This window comes from Lathyrus oleraceus, chromosome 4 (assembly GCF_024323335.1).
Source record: "Lathyrus oleraceus cultivar Zhongwan6 chromosome 4, CAAS_Psat_ZW6_1.0, whole genome shotgun sequence".
NCBI classification, from domain to species: Eukaryota; Viridiplantae; Streptophyta; class Magnoliopsida; order Fabales; family Fabaceae; genus Lathyrus; species Lathyrus oleraceus.
The window spans coordinates 372,357,181-372,366,159 of NC_066582.1; the positions used below are offsets into that span (position 1 = coordinate 372,357,181).

An 8,979-nucleotide genomic window follows, 5' to 3' on the forward strand; every position below is an offset into this window, starting at 1 on the left:
GAAATCTGTAAACCACAATTATCGATAAATTTACTCTAAAATGAAAATAAATTCTAACCAACAATCTATGTTACAAATTAGTGCCATATTTCTTGGATGATATGAAATATATGAACTCGTCATAGATTAAAAAAACATTGATAAGGATTGCTAGTGTTTACAATTGTCATAATAGTTTAATACTAAATACTGAGAAGGATCCAAAACTTATCTAATCAAAACTTTCATACCCAATAAATAATTGTTGATGAAAAAAATATAATCTAATTTTAACAGAGGCATTTTTTTTTGTTATAAATGTTGTATTTTCTATGCGTTTAGGTGTAAATCAGTCGTTCGAGATAGGATTAAACTAAGAGTTGGATGAGAGATGGTGAATATTGTATTACGTGATGGACTACCCTATTGGTTAGTACCACAAGATAGTAACAAAATAAATATGATTATGGTTACATGATACTAGTAGTGTTGTAGGGAAAACCTAGATTAATTATGTTTGAGGTAGGAAAATCATGAACATCCAAAGTTATTCTATATGCTTATATTCGTGTTGATTACTGATAACCAGAAAGGCTTGTGAAGACCTTTCAATTAACTGACTATAAAACATCTAGGGGATTGAGATGTCTAACTGCATACACTAGGTATATAACCCAAAGTGGTTCCGGAATCTCACAAAATTTAGTAGAATGTCGAAGATCTCATAAACTAGACTCGAATGAGGGGACCGTTGCAATTAGGGTGTGTAGGTTTATATATAGGTGTATGGGATAACATGTCCATCTCAGTAGTGTATGTGGATCATGTGACTATCCTAGTCATGATGTATAGTTTTGGCTCTATACACGGATATCACGAGATATAGTTCTCATGAGATATTTTAGGATGATATGTGATCCATACGCTACTCCGGATAGTTGACTATTATATTTGTGGTCAATGGCCTATAAGTATAGGAGTTTGTTGAACTCCTGATTCGATACTGAGCGTATAAATTTATAAATGCTTCAGTTCATACGGGTGACAGTAGAAGAGAGTAAATCTAGATGATATGCTTATAGGAGGACCCTTGTTGGTCATGAGCCATATGCGTCATATATAGACTGGTACGGTTGTTGACACTTCGTTTTATTTGTTAGTGTTTTAGTTGGTCACAATACATAAACGCCTGAATCGGGATTTACGTAACACCAAAGCATACCTATCGGCTTGGATAACAGATTATCTACATATCAATTGGAGAACTGTGGTAGGATAAGTATATTATTTCAGTATGTGAATCTTGAGTGTTTAAATTGATGTCTAACGCCAATGACATGATCGTGAGGTGTATAGTTAAAACTCATTCGTGTGGGATTGGGTTGAGATATCCTGATAGAGTTTTCAAGTTGACCTTGACCTGGGTAGAAGGGTAGTCAGAGATTCAGTTGTTTATATCAGAAACCTACTAAAACTAGTATTGCATCCCATGTTATTGTATTATTTTGGATTTAGCATGTAATAGATTCGGACTCGAAACTATGGTCTTGGCACCGGGGATATGATGGAGTGTCTATATTTTATGTTAAAGATTTTGTTCGGTCATTGATATATTATTTATCCTAATTCTATTTTTGTGAAAATTTTATTCTGGCCCACTTTTATATATTTCAATTGATGTTTTCCCGTACCAATTATTTATACCACTGGTTATTATTCTAGACATGTAACTAGTAGATATTACATTAATTATGACTAATTGACCTACTATTTTCTTTTTTAAAATTTATTTTATAAAATAACTATTGTAATTAATATTTTTATTTTATTATTGAACTAGTGATCAATATTCAATAAACACTCAATGAATATTTGTAGGTACAGGAACATATGGTGACCCTAGTATCAATTTTAGATCTTAAATAAACTATTGTCATAGTAAAACCACAAAGTTTTAAAAACAATGACAATTCTTATTTTAACTAATTAATATATTTCTACCATTAATATTACTTACTAATTATATTTGAATAATTAACATAATTTTCTCTTAATTTTTAAATTTTATTAATATTTCTATTCAATTGTTTTTGACATGTGCATCTTTAAAAAGTCTTATAATATAATAAATCTTCAAAATATGATTATTAACTTTGAATGAAATTTAATAAAATAAAATAATAATAATTTTTATTTCCATTTAATTTTTTTTGTCTATATAATGCATATCATTTTAGTCTTGTAACACACAAGAAAATATAAGGTGAAATCCAACAAAATGACTTCTCAAAGGTGTCAATCTTCTTATCTTTTTGGTGTTTTATGTATTATTTTGATTTTGAATTAAGGTAAAGGGAGGAATTTTTTCTATATCTCTTTTAATACATTTTTATTTTGATGAAACAATTTACATTTAAATTTAAGAATTTTTATTATTTCTATCCTTAGAATTTTTTTTCATAGAGAGAGAAAAAGATTAGCTTTAGTTGTTAGATCTACGTGATTCACCAACTTTTGATGAAGTAATGATAATATCGGGTGCAAAATTTGAAAAATATAAAGAAACAACTTTGTGTGCATAATAACTTATACAATTTTTTTGTTTCAGGATCTGTTACTAGTTTGGACACTCCAGCTACACTAGATTGCCCTTATGGAAGAAATGGACCACCAGCAGCATGTTGCGTAGATACTTGTAATTCAAATTGTGGCACAGAATGCCTTAGAAAGGGATTTCAAAAAGGTGGACAATGTTGGTTTCCGGGTGGTCAAGATAATTGTTGTTGTTTTATTTAAGAAGCTACGGTGTATCATTCATATCAATGAAAAATAAAAGCTGCACCTTAATTTGTGCTTGAAAATTAGAAGCGGTAAGGAGTTTTTGTAATGTTGGAAATCTGTAAACCTCAATTATCGATAAATTCACTTTAAAATGAAAATAAATTCTCACCAACAATCTATGTTACAAATTAGTGCCATATTTCTTGGATGATATGAAACATATGAACTCGTCATATATTAAAAAAACATTGATAAGGATTGCTAGTGTTTACAATTGTCATAATAGTTTAATACTAAATATTGAGAAGGATCCAAAACTTATCTAATCAAAACTTTCATACCCAATAAATAATTGTTGATGAAAAAAATATAATCTAATTTTAACATAGGCATATTTTTTTGTTATAAATGTTGTATTTTCTATGCGTTTAGGTGTAAATCAGTCGTTCGAGATAGGATTAAACTAAGAGTTGGATGAGAGATGGTGAATATCGTATTATGTGATGGACTACCCTATTGGTTAGTACCACAAGATAGTAACAAAATAAATATGATTATGGTTACATGATACTAGTAGTGTTGTAGGGAAAACCTAGATTAATTATGTTTGAGGTAGGAAAATCATGAACATCCAAAGTTATTCTATATGCTTATATTCGTGTTGATTACTGATAACCAGAAAGGCTTGTGAAGACCTTTCAATTAACTGACTATAAAACATCTAGGGGATTGAGATGTCTAACTGCATACACTAGGTATATAACCCAAAGTGGTTCCGGAATCTCACAAAATTTAGTAGAATGTCGAAGATCTCATAAACTAGACTCGAATGAGGGGACCGTTGCAATTAGGGTGTGTAGGTTTATATATAGGTGTATGGGATAACATGTCCATCTCAGTAGTGTATGTGGATCATGTGACTATCCTAGTCATGATGTATAGTTTTGGCTCTATACACGGATATCACGAGATATAGTTCTCATGAGATATTTTAGGATGATATGTGATCCATACGCTACTCCGGATAGTTGACTATTATATTTGTGGTCAATGGCCTATAAGTATAGGAGTTTGTTGAACTCCTGATTCGATACTGAGCGTATAAATTTATAAATGCTTCAGTTCATACGGGTGACAGTAGAAGAGAGTAAATCTAGATGATATGCTTATAGGAGGACCCTTGTTGGTCATGAGCCATATGCGTCATATATAGACTGGTACGGTTGTTGACACTTCGTTTTATTTGTTAGTGTTTTAGTTGGTCACAATACATAAACGCCTGAATCGGGATTTACGTAACACCAAAGCATACCTATCGGCTTGGATAACAGATTATCTACATATCAGTTAGAGAACTGTGGTAGGATAAGTATATTATTTCATTATGTGAATCTTGAGTGTTTAAATAGATATCTAACGCCAATGAGATGATCGTGAGGTGTATAGTTAAAACTCATTCGTGTGGGATTGGGTTGAGATATCCTGATAGAGTTTTCAATTAGACCTTGACCTGGGTAGAAGGGTAGTCAGAGATTCAATTGTTTATATCAGAAACCTACTAAAATTAGTATCGCATCCCATGTTATTGTATTATTTTGGATTTAGCAGGTAATTGATTCGGCCTCGAAACTATGGACTTGGCATCGGGGATATGATGGAGTGTCTATCGTTTATGTTAAAGATTTTGTTCGGTCATTGATATATTATTTATCCTAATTCTATTTTTGTGAAAATTTTATTCTGGCCCACTTCAATATATTTCAATTGATGTTTTCCCGTACCAATTATTTATACCACTGGTTATTATTCTAGACATGTAACTAGTAGATATTACATTAATTATGACTAATTGACCTACTATTTTCTTTTTTAAAATTTATTTTATAAAATAACTATTGTAATTAATATTTTTATTTTATTATTGAACTAGTGATCAATATTCAATAAACACTCAATGAATATTTGTAGGTACAGAAAGATATGGTGACCCTAGTATCAATTTTGGATCTTAAATAAAATATTGTCATAGTAAAACCACGAAGTTTTAAAAACAATGACAATTCTTATTTTAACTAATTAATATATTTCTACCATTAATATTACTTATTAATTATATTTGAATAATTAACCTAATTTTCTCTTAATTTTTAAATTTTATTAATATTTCTATTTAGTTGTTTTTGACATGTGCATCTTTAAGAAGTCTTATAATATAATAAATCTTCAGAATATGATTATTAACTTTGAATGAAATTTAATAAGATAAAATAATAATAATTTTTATTTCCATCTAATTTTTTTTGTCTATATAATGCATATCATTTTAGTCTTGTAACACACAAGAAAATATAAAGTGAAATCCAACAAAATGACTTCTCAAAGTTGTCAATCTTCTTATCTTTTTGGTGTTTTATGTATTATTTTGATTTTGCATTCAGGTAAAGGGAGGAATTTTTCTATATCTCTTTTAATACATTTTTATTTTGATGAAACAATTTACATTTAAATTTAAGAATTTTTATTATTTGTATCTTTAGAATTTTTTTTCATAGAGAGAGAAAAAGATTAGCTTTGGTTGTTAGATCTACGTGATTCACCAACTTTTGATGAAGTAATGATAATATCGGGTGCAAAATTTGAAAAATATAAAGAAACAACTTTGTGTGCATAATAACTTATACATTTTTTTGTTTCAGGATCTGTTACTAGTTTGGACACTCCGGCTACACTAGATTGCCCTTATTGAAGAAATGGACCACCAGCAGCATGTTACGTAGATACTTGTAATTCAAATTGTGGCACAGAATGCCTTAGAAAGGGATTTCAAAAAGGTGGACAATGTTGGTTTCCGGGTGGTCAAGATAATTGTTGTTGTTTTATTTAAGAAGCTACGGTGTATCATTCATATCACTGAAAAATAAAAGCTGCACCTTAATTTGTGTTTGAAAATTAGAAGTTGTAAGGAGTTTTTGTAATGTTGGAAATCTGTAAACCACAATTGTCGATAAATTTACTCTAAAATGAAAATAAATTCTAACCAACAATCTATGTTACAAATTAGTGCCATATTTCTTGGATGATATGAAATATATGAACTCGTCATAGATTAAAAAAACATTGATAAGGATTGCTAGTGTTTACAATTGTCATAATAGTTTAATACTAAATACTGAGAAGGATCCAAAACTTATCTAATCAAAACTTTCATACCCAATAAATAATTGTTGATGAAAAAAATATAATCTAATTTTAACAGAGGCATTTTTTTTTGTTATAAATGTTGTATTTTCTATGCGTTTAGGTGTAAATCAGTCGTTCGAGATAGGATTAAACTAAGAGTTGGATGAGAGATGGTGAATATCGTATTACGTGATGGACTACCCTATTGGTTAGTACCACAAGATAGTAACATAATCAATATGATTATGGTTACATGATACTATTAGTGTTGCAGGGAAAACCTAGATTAATTATGTTTGAGGTAGGAAAATCATGAACATCCAAAGTTATTTTATATGCTTATATTCGTGTTGATTACTGATAACTAGAAAGGCTTGTGAAGACCTTTCAATTAACTGACTATAAAACATCTAGGGGATTGAGATGTCTAACTGCATACACTAGGTATATAATCCAAAGTGGTTCCGGAATCTCACAAAATTTAGTAGAGTGTCGAAGATCTCATAAACTAGACTCGAATGTGGGGACCGTTGCAGTTAGGGTCTGCAGGGTTATATATAGGTGTATGGGATAACATGTCCATCTCAGTAGTGTATGTGGATCATGTGACTATCCTAGTCACGATGTATAGTTTTGGCTCTATACACAGATATCACGAGATATAGTTCTCATGAGATAGTTTAGGATGATATGTGATCCATACGCAACTCCGGATAGTTGACTATTATATTTGTGGTCAATGGCCTATAAGTATAGGACTTTGTTGAACTTCTGATTCGATACTGAGCGTATAAATTTATAAATGCTTCAGTTCATACGGGTGGCAGTAGAAGAGAGTAAATCTAGATGATATGCTTATAGGAGTACCCTTATTGGTCATGAGTCATATGCGTCATATATAGACTGGTACGGTTGTGTTGACACTTTGTTTTATTTGTTAGTGTTTTAGTTGGTCACAATACATAAACGCCTGAGTCGGGATTTACGTAACACGAAAGCATCCCTATCGGCTTGGATAACAGATTATCTACATATCAGTTGGAGAACTGTGGTAGGATAAGTATATTATTTCAGTATGTGAATCTTGAGTGTTTAAATAGAAGTCTAACGCCAATGAGATGATCGTGAGGTGTATAGTTAAAACTCATTCGTGTGGGATTGGGATGAGATATCCTGATAGAATTTTCAAGTAGACCTTGACTTGGGTAGAAGGGTAGTCAGAGATTCAATTGTTTATATCAGAAACCTACTAAAATTAGTATCGCATCCCATGTTATTCTATTATTTTGGATTTAGCAGGTAATTAATTCGGACTCGAAACTATGGACTTGGCATCGGGGATATGATGGAGTGTCTATCTTTTATGTTAAAGATTTTGTTCGGTCATTTATATTTATCCTAATTCTATTTTTGTGAAAATTTTATTCTGGCCCACTTCAATATATTTCAATTGATGTTTTCCCGTGCCAATTATTTATACCACTGGTTATTATTCTAGACATGTAACTAGTAGATATTACATTAATTATGACTAATTGACCTACTATTTTCTTTTTTAAAATTTATTTTATAAAATAACTATTGTAATTAATATTTTTATTTTATTATTGAACTAGTGATCAATATTCAATAAACACTCAATGAATATTTGTAGGTACAGAAACATATGGTGACCCTAGTATCAATTTTGGATCTTAAATAAAATATTGTCATAGTAAAACCACGAAGTTTTAAAAACAATGACAATTCTTATTTTAACTAATTAATATATTTCTACCATTAATATTACTTATTAATTATATTTGAATAATTAACCTAATTTTCTCTTAATTTTTAAATTTTATTAATATTTCTATTTAGTTGTTTTTGACATGTGCATCTTTAAGAAGTCTTATAATATAATAAATCTTCAGAATATGATTATTAACTTTGAATGAAATTTAATAAGATAAAATAATAATAATTTTTATTTCCATCTAATTTTTTTTGTCTATATAATGCATATCATTTTAGTCTTGTAACACACAAGAAAATATAAAGTGAAATCCAACAAAATGACTTCTCAAAGTTGTCAATCTTCTTATCTTTTTGGTGTTTTATGTATTATTTTGATTTTGCATTCAGGTAAAGGGAGGAATTTTTCTATATCTCTTTTAATACATTTTTATTTTGATGAAACAATTTACATTTAAATTTAAGAATTTTTATTATTTGTATCTTTAGAATTTTTTTTCATAGAGAGAGAAAAAGATTAGCTTTGGTTGTTAGATCTACGTGATTCACCAACTTTTGATGAAGTAATGATAATATCGGGTGCAAAATTTGAAAAATATAAAGAAACAACTTTGTGTGCATAATAACTTATACATTTTTTTGTTTCAGGATCTGTTACTAGTTTGGACACTCCGGCTACACTAGATTGCCCTTATTGAAGAAATGGACCACCAGCAGCATGTTACGTAGATACTTGTAATTCAAATTGTGGCACAGAATGCCTTAGAAAGGGATTTCAAAAAGGTGGACAATGTTGGTTTCCGGGTGGTCAAGATAATTGTTGTTGTTTTATTTAAGAAGCTACGGTGTATCATTCATATCAATGAAAAATAAAAGCTGCACCTTAATTTGTGCTTGAAAATTAGAAGCGGTAAGGAGTTTTTGTAATGTTGGAAATCTGTAAACCTCAATTATCGATAAATTCACTTTAAAATGAAAATAAATTCTCATCAACAATCTATGTTACAAATCAGTGCCATATTTTTTGGATGATATGAAATATATGAACTCGTCATAGATTAAAAAAACATTGATAAGGATTGCTAGTGTTTACAATTGTCATAATAGTTTAATATTAAATAGTGAGAAGGATCCAAAACTTATCTAATCAAAACTTTCATACCCAATAAATAATTGTTGATGAAAAAAATATAATCTAATTTAAACAGTGGCATTTTTTTTGTTGTTATAAATGTTGTATTTTCTATGCGTTTAGGTGTAAATCAGTCGTTCGAGATAGGATTAAACTAAGAGTTGGATGAGAGA

General features: G+C 29.7%; 3 long non-coding RNA genes across 3 annotated transcripts; all 3 read left to right on the top strand.

Moving 5' to 3' along the window:
- Positions 1 to 2,235: 2,235 nt before the first annotated feature.
- Positions 2,236 to 2,935, top strand: LOC127075501 (uncharacterized). The gene is made up of 2 exons (XR_007786484.1): positions 2,236 to 2,327; positions 2,588 to 2,935. It is a non-coding gene; the product is annotated as an uncharacterized LOC127075501 (long non-coding RNA).
- A 2,169-nt stretch (positions 2,936 to 5,104) lies between these two features.
- On the top strand, positions 5,105 to 5,735 carry LOC127075497 (uncharacterized). The gene is made up of 2 exons (XR_007786479.1): positions 5,105 to 5,198; positions 5,457 to 5,735. It is a non-coding gene; the product is annotated as an uncharacterized LOC127075497 (long non-coding RNA).
- A 2,235-nt stretch (positions 5,736 to 7,970) lies between these two features.
- Positions 7,971 to 8,561, top strand: LOC127075500 (uncharacterized). The gene is made up of 2 exons (XR_007786483.1): positions 7,971 to 8,064; positions 8,323 to 8,561. It is a non-coding gene; the product is annotated as an uncharacterized LOC127075500 (long non-coding RNA).
- The last annotated feature ends 418 nt before the right edge of the window (positions 8,562 to 8,979 follow it).